We start from the raw sequence: 12,566 nt of genomic DNA, 5'->3' as shown, positions 1-12,566 counted from the left end.
TGCCTGCCAAGGGTGAGGAGGGAAAGGAGAGTGGCAAGGACCGAAGGCAGCTTGTCTGGGACGTCCTCCTTCAGGGAGGAGGAGGAGCAGGTATAAGAACAGGGCTGGGAGCTCAGGGTGGGCATTCCTAAATGTTCAGCAACCCAGAAGCCTGGCTCACAAAGGTCAGGTGCTAAGGAAGGGTTTGGGGTGAGATGGGGAGGAGGGCCTGGAAGCACAGGGTACTTAGGGATTGGGGCCTTTCTGGGAGCACCTTCAGGTACATGGGGGAGGACAGGGTGGAGCCCTGGCCGTGGGGTCACTGTGTCGGCCTCCTTTTTGCAACAGGCTTGGGGCGAAGGGCATGCCTAAGCTGAGAACTATGCCCCGAGCAGGGTGGACTCGGGAAGAATGATTTCAGGCCAGCACAGGTTAGTAGAGAGACAAGCAGGAGAGAGCGGAGACATGGAGAAAGGGTGCGGAGCCCAGCAGGGGAGGGGGCACTTGGTGCCACAGGTAAATGGAGATGGCTTTGAAGACATTAGATGCACGGTAGGGGCTCTGAGGCCCCTTATGCCTCAGGCGGCCCAGAGCCGTGGTGAGGTCAGACCCCTCTAACCTGGGGGCCAGGCGCTCACATGGTGGCGTCTGATCGATCCTGCGGGAGGTGCTCATCCTGGGGGCGTCTCAGGCCAAGTGACCCGGGGAGCCAGGAGAGGGAAGCAGCCGGCCTGAGAGTGACTAGTCATTTCGAGCCGTGACTTTCTGCTCCAGGCTCGTGATGCAGGTTTTTCCACTTACGGTAGATTCACAGAGCTCCCTTTTAAAATAAATCTATTTAGGTAAAATAAATAAGTCCACAGAGGGAAAAACGTCAAGTAAATCATGGTACAGATGATCCGAAGATGGGGCAAAACCACGAGGGCGGGGCGTAGAGGAGGGAAGACGGGGCAATATTGAAGAGGGAGTATATTTCCTAGTTAAAATCACTTAACATCTAATGGTTTGAAAAATGTACCACTAATTGCTTCACCTGCAGCCCTGGCAACTGGCTGGGTAGTGGCACAGCTCAGCTAGAGCCAATACCCGCCCTGAGAGGAGAGGGGGCCGCGTCCCTGGCAGGGTTTCCAGACTGGTGTCGGCAGAGACTGTCCAGAGGACACCGTCCAGCCCGGCGGGAACATGTGGGTTTGCAGCCGCGCACCCTGCAGGCTCCTTGCTTTTTAAACAACAACAAAACAGCTACCTTTACTTCAGTGCTGCATTAAAACAATCTTAAATGTTCCTTTTCAGGCTACATACTGTTTCATCTCCATGCTTGTAAGATACTTCGAAAGAAAGCGTAAAAATTTTTGACCTGATGGCTGAGAAGCTGGCAGAGTTTTATCTAACTGTGTCCCCTATGGCTGACATCACCTCATCTCTTTGTAGCATCCATTATTTTGCTGGTTATGAAATTGATTCTGGATCCTGGGACATAGAAGGACCCTAAGACAAATGCAGGCTTCTTACCAGATTTTAACCTTTCCTAAGATTTCTCTTGCAATATGGAGTTGACTAATGAATTATCCCCATTAACTCTAGAAAACCACAGAATATTTGCCATGTAGAGATGAAAAGATGGCAATTTCCAGAGCTCCTTTCCTTCTGCTAGGACATTTGCGGGGTGAACAATCAGCTTTATCAGTTACGGACATATGCTGAAAATAAAATTCTAACATAAAGAAAAAGTATGAGCCTGTATGATAATACTAGGTTTTATTTACAGATGGGGCAAATTACCTTTGTCTCCTGTTCACTTCATTTCCAAATTTCTTCCAGAGAAGTATATTAGCTGCTGAAAAAAGGGAGAAGCCTGGTAGCAAGACCCCCACCCTGTATCCTCCACATTTCCACGGACTGTCGCTGTGCTGCCACTGACAGATCTCTGGTCAGAGTAGTGAGAATGCAACTTCTCTGGGGCAGAATGAATGTATAATTGCATTTAAAAATGAATCTGGCTGATACACAAGATTACTTTCCCTATCCCACCTCTGAGATTCATAAATAAATCGGGTTGTTCAGTAGTACCTAAGTTCAAAAAAAAAAAGGCATTCTAATTTATCATGAGGGAAACATGATTCAAAACAAAATTCTTCTATATAAATGAAGATTCAGCTAAAAATCCATTAGCCTAAAAATCCACTAAAAAAGGAAAATCAAAAGACACAAATCGTGATATTTTTGTCTTATCATCTAGACAATTTTTAAAACATTAAAATACAGCTACATAAACTGCTTTCCAAAATAAGACCCTCGAATATTGGTGCCGTGAAATGGATAGGAAACAAATTTCAAATGGCATAAAAACACTAAATCTGATTTTACAGCACTTCCTTCAAAACTCTAATTAAATTAAATGCGAATAATGTAAGCATGTATCAGCCAGAAAGCTTATAAGCCTTCTAATAAAATTCATATAATTCTTTAGGAGGTTTTATATAGGACAAGACAGACATTAGAGTGAAGATATAAAAAATAGGTACTTACCTAAAACTTTGAAATAATAACCAAGCTAGCCAGATAATGATAATAATGAAAAAAAATGGGCTGGTTAATTTTTGCTATTAATTTATAAAGATGCATTATGTACCATGAGACAAGGCATGTGACGGATGGGACATTTAGATGCAACCATCATTTTAAGATTTATAAGATTTCTTTATAAACATTCCTTAATAAATAACCAAGAAAACACCATGTAAGTATTAGTTTAGTAGGAGTAGAATTGTGAACTCTAGATTATTACTAGACATTCCTAGTATATATATTCCTGAATGTATGTTTATATTTCAAAATGGAGGTAATGATGGAGAAAAACTATTCACTACAGTAGAGGTTAGCAAATTATGACCTGCTAGCCAAATCCGGCCCACCACTTGGTTTTGTAAATAAAGTTTTATTGTAACACAGCCACATCTGTTCATTTACACATTGTCTCTGGAAGCTTTTATGTGGCAACAGCAGTCTGGTAGTTGTGATAGAGACCTTCTGGCCTGCAGAGTCTACAGTATTTCCTCTCTTGTCCTAGACAGAAAAGTTTTCCCACCCCCAGTTTATAGACTCATTCACAATTGTAATGATTTTATATGTACTTTAAGATTTGCCAATGATAGTAAATTGGCAAACTAATTTTGCTTCTCTTTACTTTTCACACTCAAAAAATATTATGTGTTTATTTTAGAATTTGAGCAATTCTAATGAGCAAACACAAATAAGCAAAATCATTCACCAGAACCAGATATTCTGCAAGTTTTCATAAAAATACATGAGGCAGAGAATAAGTAGGCACACAATGGATAGTGTAAATAATAAGACACTAATTCAGAGCTTCAGGTTATCGTAAGGCGACTGCTGAGATAACATTAGTTACTTATAGAAAGTGATCGACCTCCCTTGGGATGTATTCATCCTCTTCTCTGTGAAATAAAGGTTCTTTGTCAAAGGCATCATGACAGTGTTAATTTAAATAAAGCTTGGAAAGTTCTATACTGAGTGGGAGATGGGCTTCTTTCTTTTGCTTTTTTTACCCCTTTATGAGAAACTCATGGTAAAAAACTGGAATTTCAACTCCTCAGGTCCTATCACTGGTTTCTGAACTTGGGATGCTTAGTTGTAACAAGTAAATAATAAAAATTATCTGAAATATAAGATATTGGTCATACGGGTTAAAATGAAAGTAATTCCAATGATCAAAACAATTAAAAAACAAGAAGTAAATTGCTTGGAGCATGTCCGTAGGTGGGTAGAATGCTCTGGAATAGGCCATTGTCTCTGGTCACGAGGACCACCAGGGGGCGCCTCGTTTTTAAGATTTCCCCGGGGGAACTTTCTAGTCGGTAACGACTCCTGGATTCAGGATCCAACTCCGAATCTAGAGACACCCCGAGACTGATCAGCTCTGACGCTTTCAGTTCCTGCCCAGGCCTGGTCCTCACGTGCTCCAGTGGACCCTTGAAGTGCAGTGGGATGGCTGTGGTCCCTAAATTTGGGACACTGCATTTTAATTGATGTAGCCTTCAATCTACACAGGCTTTAAACACCCAGGTCTTTTTCACATGGGTTGTGCGTATTTTAAGGTTTCTCCCCTGAGGAACTGCTTGTGGAAAACTGGAGAACGTATTTCGGAGCTGTGAGGACCCGGGTTAGCTCTGCCTCATCCTCACAGTGTGTGACCTTGAGCAAGTACTTGACGTCCTCCGGCTTCCATTTTCCTGTGTGCTAATTTGCAGGACCCCTACGATGAGGAGATGGGGTAGCGCCTGTCAAATACTGGGCACAAGGCGGGCACTTCACCCCACACACCAATGTGGTGCTCTCTTTTAATTGTATTAAAAAAAATACTTCCAGGTCTTTATATTCCCTCCTGTGATATTTCTTCTTTATTTTGGTCCATTTCTCACCTGTGGAAACCCTTCTGATCTTAATTTGTTCTGCCCATCACAGGATGAACGTTTCATTCATCCCTTGGCCCAACATTTATTTTCAGTGTTCATCTTGTTGAACAACAGGGTCAAGCGGAGCCCAGAGGTATAGCAGGGCACTCTCTTTCCAGGTTGATGGAAATCTATGAGTCGACACTTCTTGGGGGAACCTGTCTTGAGTGACCCTAATTTCCCCAGGCCCCCAGAGCCTCGGGTCAGCCAGGGTCAAGGGCACAGATGGCAATGGCCACCACTTGGATTCCCACTTGCCCTGCCCCCGGAGTCCACCCTTTTCAGGTCTCTTTGCTTTCTTGTTGCATGTCAGTGGGATCACAAGCCTTTCGGTGAGCCCTGGTGTCTCCCCACTTTGTTAGGCTTTTGGGGGCTGGTTCGGGGACATTCTTGTGCTGTCCTCACCGCTTCAGAGAGTGGCTAGTAGGGCCCAGTGTTGCCCACCTCTTGTCTGCTTCTGTCCTCACTGCGTCTCTTGAGGCGCCGTGTCCAGCTTGCGGACTGGCCTTGTCTCTAGCAGGAAAGGCATTCTCTCCGCCCACCTTGGATAATCCAGCTTTGGAGTCAGGCAGAGCTTCATGGACTGCCTGACAGTAGACGCGGTTTTTATTTTTAAATTTCTTCAGCTCTTCCTACCATGTTACTTACAACAAATTCCCAGGGGTCAGCTCAGAGGAGGCTGCGGAGCGCTGCCTAGGGCCGGGGCGTCGTAGTGAATGTGGTGGCCTCGATGCCTGGTCATCGCAGAGGAGCACAGAGCCTTCCAAGCCGGGGAGATGCCTTACCTTCTGCGTATCTCAGGCACGGTAAGGAGCTGGACACCTGGTCCCGTCTCTTGAAGAGACATGGTCTCCACGGCCCAGGGGCCCATGAGTCCTCAAGTTCCTTTCACTCTGTCTCCCAGGAGGCCTTGTGGGTCCCCAGGTGAGCACGTGGCTGGGGACTTTCTCTGGCAGCTCAGAACCCTGGGCTGGGCTCCCATACAGACCCCTACCATGTCTCTCAATACATTTCTTGACCCTGTGCTATAAGGAAGAAAGCTGAGAATTGCACATTTTGGAAAGACTTTTTATCAATAATTCTTTTCCTTAATTTTTTTAGCATTGAGGTGAAATGCACAGAACATAAAAATAACCATTTTAAAGTGACAAATCCAGTGACATTTAGCACATCTACAGTACCTGTCTAGTTCCAAATAATTCTCGTTACACCAAAAAGACACCCCCTGCCCATTAGGCAGGCCCTTCTCCCACCTCACTCCCTCCAGGCCTGGCAACCACCCGTGTGCATTACGTATTTATGGATTTTTAAATTCTGGATATTTGATATTAATGTAATTGTATAATATGTGACCTTTCGTGCCTGGCTTCTTTACTCAGCCTGTTTTTGAGGTTCATCCATGTGATAGCATGTATCAGTCCTTTGTCCCTTGTTAGGGCTGAATAATATTTCATTGCACACACATGCCTGGTTTATTTACCCACTCAGGCATTGATGGGCGCCTGTGCTGTTTCTACCTTTTGGCTATTGTGAACAGCACCGACATAAACATTCCTATACAGATTTTTGTCTGAACACCTTTTGTTTTCAACTGTTTTGATATATACCCAGGAGTGGAATTGCTGGGTCAAAATGTTTACCTATTTTGTGGGACCATCAACTTTCGCCCATGTTAAAATTAGTTGTCTTCTTGTTGTTGAGTTGTAAGAATTCTTTATATATTCTGGATACGTATGATTTGCAAATATTTGCCCCCATTCTGTAGATTTTTGTTTCACTTTCTTCACACTATCATAATTCTTTCCTCTTTTAAAAGTCAGGTTTATTGAGGTACAGTTTACATGCAATATAATTCAACATACAAAAGTATTCAGCGCCTTGACTTTGGGCAAATGTATCCAGTTGTGTAGCCACGAGCACAATCGAGATGTAACATTCTCAACACCACCACAAGTTTCTGTTTTGCCCATCAGAGTTAATCCCTTCCTGATGGTAATTACTTGTTAAGTTTTGTCATTGCACTACAAACTTCAGTTTTCTGAAAATTACCAGTAGTGGAACATCTAACAAACAATGCCGGGAAAATGATGCATGATTGTATCATTTGTACTGATGCTTGCAGAGTATTGACATTTTGTATTTTTAACTTGGTCTTCCTTAGCACCCTGCTGCAGGGGCAGCACTTGTTTCAGCGCAGTGGACTGGAGAGCCAACAGGAAGCTCAGTTCCTCCTCCGGATGACTCACCAAGAGCACTTACTCTGGTAGGAAAGAAGAGAAGTAAATTCCACTGCAAAATACATTCCATCCAATTACTCCACATGCTATCTAAAAAGACATAGGTGGAAATATTTCTTTAGTAATGTTCTCCTCTAAAGCAAAGCAGTACTAATGATTTTCTGGTTTCTCAAGAGACAGTGGAAAATTATTTAAAAAATAAAATTGGAATTTGCATTCTAGTGGGAACTTGCTTTGATCACCTGTCTATGCTTTTGGATACCTACTCTCAACTCTAAAGTTCCATTTTCTTCCCTAGCGTTATCCAATTCCTTGCTGAAATGGTCCTAGAGGTGGCCTTGCGCCACACCTATGCTGCTAGGGGTTCTTTAGTCATTGTTTGCACCCTTTATTTAACTAGGTGGAGTAGGTCCAGATACTTGAAACCTAAAAAACCTGGTCCAAATAGAATTGATGCACAGAGGGAGGTTTCACCAGACAGGCCTCAAGAGGAAAAGAAGAAATCTGGGCTGTTGTGTGTTATCAGGACACACAGCTGGGTAGGTGAGAGAGAGAGAGAATCCCCTCCAAATCCTACACTGGGAAGTTAGTGTTCTGTGGTGCTAAGACAGTTAATGGAATTGATGCCTTGAGACTCAAGCCAAGAGTGTTAGGGCTCTGAGTGTCCAGAATGAAAGGAAGCTGCAGCATAATATATGGCTCCACAGGCAGGCCAATGAGCCGTGGTGTTTGTGTCATTTGCCACTTTGTATCGAAATGATCTGTTTGCATGATTGTCAACCCATCAGACTGCCATCTCTTCAAGGACAGGGCCACTTTCATTTGGCCTGGTTCCTTAATGTCTCGGTGGTATCTGAATGGAAGTCACTCGGATGACGTCAGGTAACGTCACGTGCCTGTGCAGAGGGGTCACTCAGTGCACGCCCCTGAGGGCTCAGGTGCACTGTCTTCTGCACACCCTGTGGTTTGCAAACACCAGGGGCCCAGTGATACCATTTGTGGGTTTCCTGTCCTTCTCCACCCTTCTGTCACATCCCTGTGAGCTTTTAAGGTACCTTGATTTAAACTGCAGTCCCAGTGTCTTTGAATCTGGCCAGTGGATAGGTAGTCCTGAAGGTCAAAATGTTCAGGTTAATAAAGAAGCTAATTATTTATGGACAGCTCAATGGAAGGCATGATCTTGGGTTGGATACCGGGCCAGAAAAATGTTGCTGTAAAAGACAATGTTGAGACAGTCGGGGAAGCAGAAATGTGCTTTATTCATCTGCTCTCTAGATCTGCTTTTTCTTTCATTTTCTCCCCTGTTTCTACCTGTAGAGTAGATAAGAGTATTATATCAATGTAGAATTTCCTGAATGTGATAACTACATTGCCATTATATGAAAGAATATCCTTTTTCTTAGAAAATGTACACTGAGGTATTTAGGGATAAAGGGACATGATGTATGCAATTTAATCTCAAATGGTTCAGACAGAGAGAGAATGAGGAAGTGAATGCAGCAAAACGCTATCATTGGTGAATTTGGGTAAAGGATTTTGGGAACTTTTTGTACCATTCTTGCACTTTATGTAAGTTTAAAGTTTTTCCAAATAAAAAGTGAATAAGAAGGTAGGCATTTCTAAGACCATTAAACCTTTTCTTAGATGCACTGTGGCCTTTTGTCACAGGCCCCAGAGAGCCAGGACTTCCTCGTTGGAGCAATATCATCATCTCTGGGACCCCCAGTGGGTGCCTGCCACCGTGGGTAGTGTTGGAGTCCATATATCCTGCATCTTTTCCTACACACACACCTGTGGTAAAGGTTAATTTATAAATCAGGCTCATAAGGGATTCAGAACAATAACTAATAATAAAATAGAACAATCATAACCACATACTGTATTAAAAGTGATATGAATGTGGTCTCTCTCAAAATTGCTCATGGCATTGCGTTCGCCCTCCTTAATGATGATGTGGGATGATAAAGGGCCCCTGTGATGGGACGCAGTGAGGTGGACGACGCGGCGCCAGCTGCTATGGGCCTCCTGCTACGTCAGGAGGAGGAGCGTCTGCTTCTGGAACAGGTGGGCAAACGGCAGGAAGTGAAACGGAGGAAAGCCAGCCTGTGGGCAAGGGGCGGGCGGCTGGGCCTCGGTGTCCCCCACCCTGCGGTTCTTTTCATTCCAGATTCTGGCATCTTCTCCTGATCTAAATACAGACACGGGCTCCCACTGGCAGTCCTTTTCTCTCCACTTCTTGGGGGTCTCAACTCTGCTCATGGCTTCGAATCACTTGCCCTTGGGAGGGTCACCCAGAACTTCTAACTGGAAATCAGATGGACAGTTTCCAAACGCTGTCGCACTGGCCTCTTTGGAAGCTGTGTGATCTGGGTTAAGAGTGATAGCGAACAGGTACAGAGCATGTACGAAGGCAGGTTCTGTTTGGGGCACACTTAACATGTAATTGCTAATTTAATTCTCTCCACAGTCCTAGAGGTCGATGTCATTATCTGTGTTAGCTCATTAAGCTGCTGCAAAATACCAGAAGCTCCAAGAATTGTGCCTGGCACGCTTACTCTAGCTCCAGGGCCCAGTTTAGCTGTGACTTACTCATCACCTCCACTTCTCCGCCGTGAGAAGGTTGGCCAGGCTAGAGTGTGTCAGCAGAGCTGAACCTGGGGAGAACCTGGGGAGAAATGGTTTTTGCTTAGTTGTGGAGAGTGAAGGAACTTTTCAAAACTGGGAACGATGTGATACTTTTCATCAGCGCACTCTTTTCAAAGAATGTTGCCAAATTGAGTCTGAGTCATTTTGGAGATCCAAAATATCGATCTGAATGATTGGATGTGGCTATGAAATGTGTTCTCAAGGAGCCCCTTGTAAATTTCCATGAGCCACTGTTACCCTGGCGTATGATGGCAGGAATCTATCAGGGTTACCCCACGGGCACAAGAAAAGGCTATCTGGAATCTAATTTTATCTCTAACTCTATACATAACCAAGTGGCACCATTTATTATTTTGCATAAATCAGCCCTGAGACCAAATTCTCCTTTAAATGTGTCCTTCAATCTTTTCTAATACTGCTTTAAATACCCTCAATAGCTTGAAATAGTTCTATGGCCTCTGCACTTGGGGAGGGAGAGAGAGGCCAGAAGGATAAGAGAAAGGAGGGTCTTGAGAGGGGAAAGGACAGTCCCCTCACCAGCACAGCTGTCCAGCTCCAGCCAGAACATCTGGATGAGAAGCAAGAATCAACTCAATGGCCAGCCTCTTCTCAACTTGGCCAGGTGCCTTTTTGTATTCTCCTTTAAAATGTCTTTCGGAGACTAGGAAATTTCAGGTCTGCATTAGCTACTATTAGGAAAACTTTGTACAGGACTTATTCTCTAGTGACTTGACCTGGAGAGTGGCCGGGATCCATGGTCCTTAATAAACGTGAGCGAGAGACCGGGGCCCTGATGAAGACTGATGCTAAGTGGGCCATAGGCTTCCTGTGGCTCTGACGGGAGTGATGTTGCATTTAGCATAATGGCGATATGGAATATCCACTTCCTTCTCCCAGCCATAGTTTCACCGTTATAATACTATAATGTGATTCTCTCTTGTTTATCCCCTTATTTTTTATAGTTAAAATTTTAATTTGGTGTTTAAATGCAATTTGAATACTGCCTAGAGCTCTCCAGAGGCAAGGTGATATCGATTCTGCAGAACAGACTACACGTAATGTTCGCATGGTGTGGCGGGTGAGTGGGGACACGCCGAGAGCGTGACTGGCATCGGTGAGCTCCTACCGGCAACTTCAAAAGCACAGTCATGAGCAATGAGACACCGATAAAAATAAATGTTTCTCTCCTTCCAAATTCTGTTACCAGAGTGGAAAATCAACTTGTTATCTTCTCTTGTCATACTTTATAGGATGAAAATCTGGTCTTTAAAAAATATTTAGGAGTAAATAGCCTGGTTTCTTCTCTCTTTTCAGCTCTGGGCTGAATTTCTGAGCAGGTAAGTCAACTGTAAAAATTAACCCTTTCCTGCCCGCTTCTGGATGCCGTGCTTGGGGACAGGTCGTATTCCTGTTGTTGTCTTTTGCTCGTCATTCTCAGTCCAGTGATTTCTCCTCTCAAACTTCAATCCAGAGGTAATTTTAATTTGCATATCCAGTGTTTGACGTCCTTGGATGAAATCAGAAATGGCAAACGACTTTGAGAACTTTGTGCTCATATGGTAATGAGTGTTTGCCTATTGGACGTTTTCAGTTTTGGTTCAATTATAGCTGATATTGGTTTTGGAAATGAAAAAAAATATCCCAAGGAGATGTCAGCAACATAAATCAATTACTCTACAGACATGAGCTGAATGCCCCATGTGTGCCAGGCCTCATGCTGGCAATAAGGTTACAGAGGGTAACATAAGATTCCTGGCCTTGGGGAGCGTCCTGTTACACAGGAAACCCTGAGAAAGTGAGCCAGCGATCCCCTCAGTACCACATGGACCGTGGTGGTCGGTGGTATGGAAAACCAGTTACTTCTGTGGGTAACTGTGGGTACCAGAACCTGATGTGCAGCTTCAAATCCAGGCTGTATCAGTTAATATCTCTGGGGTTCTGGGCATATGACTGAATCCTGGTGAGTCTCAGTTTCCTCCTCTGTGGAATGGGAATATTCATGGCTCTAAATTCATTGTGAGAATTAAATTAGTTACGGCACATACAGTACTTAGCCCAATGCTTAGTGTATCATCACGGCTCAGAAAATTTTGACTGTTGTTTTTATTATTATCAGTATATTCAAGATGCCATGGAAGTTGGAGGGGATACACCTAACTCTGAGGTTTCATAGAGGAGGTGACATCTAAAAAGGATCTTGAGGGATGAGTGGGAGTTTATCAAGAGGGTAAGGAAGGTCATTCTAAGAATGGCACTTGCAACTGTCAAACAAATGAGAAGCAGCTTGGCGTGTTTAGGAACTACAAGTTCAAGAGGATTCAGCACTTAAAGGGTGCCTCTTCTGTGGCAGGCACGCTTCTGGGCACTGGGAATCCAGTGGCGAAAGCAAACCTGGTGTCCGCTGTCGTAACACTTATATTCTAGTGGGGAAAACAGTCAATAAATAAAGAAATACAGATATTTATGAGACAGCTTTAGGTAATGATACATATTATTTGCATGAGTCCTCTTCAGGAGCCTGCTGCAACAAAGTGGGGATGTAGAGAGCTTATTGAGTGAAAGGGTGCCCCAAACACTCCTTTATCTGCCCAGAGGAGTGTGTGTGGAGGGGTGGTGGCTGCGGTGATGGGGGGTGACTGGCCATGAGGTCAGCGAAGAAGGAGGGCACTAGGTCATGAAGGACTTGCCATATGCCAAGGGGATTTTGCCCTTGACTGTAGGTTAATGATCCCCACATTCTGCTGTATTTGCAGAAATTACACACCTCCCATGTGATTATTTATTTAAAATGTCTGTTTCAATAAACTCACCTTTTTAGCATCTAGAAAAACAAATGCATTTATTTTTGAAAGGAGGCATCACAATGCATCCTGCAAATGGAAGGTCAGGATTACTTGTTGTCAAATCAGCAAGTGGGTTAAAAAAGAACCCCAACAATAAAACAATTGTTTAACTGCACGTTGGGTAAAACCATCAGGAGTAGAACTATTGGTACCTTCCCTACCCGTGAGGTTGACATTGGTGAGGGCAGCGGGGAGTCTCACTGAGCAGAGGGGTGACGTGACCTCTGGCGGCCAGCAGATGGAGTGGGGAGGGGGGGCTCAGGAAGACAAGGGTGGCACAGGGTGGGGCTCCAACAGAGCGAGTGTCTAGGAGGAAGTATGCGCGCAGATCCAAGAGATGCTTTGACGTTGGATGGACAGACCAAGGGACCAATTGGGTGGAGGGA

Source organism: Manis javanica, chromosome 5 (genome assembly GCF_040802235.1).
Source record: "Manis javanica isolate MJ-LG chromosome 5, MJ_LKY, whole genome shotgun sequence".
In the NCBI taxonomy this organism is placed as follows: Eukaryota; Metazoa; Chordata; class Mammalia; order Pholidota; family Manidae; genus Manis; species Manis javanica.
The sequence above is the reverse complement of the archived record's forward strand: the minus strand, read 5'-3'. Positions refer to the sequence as shown.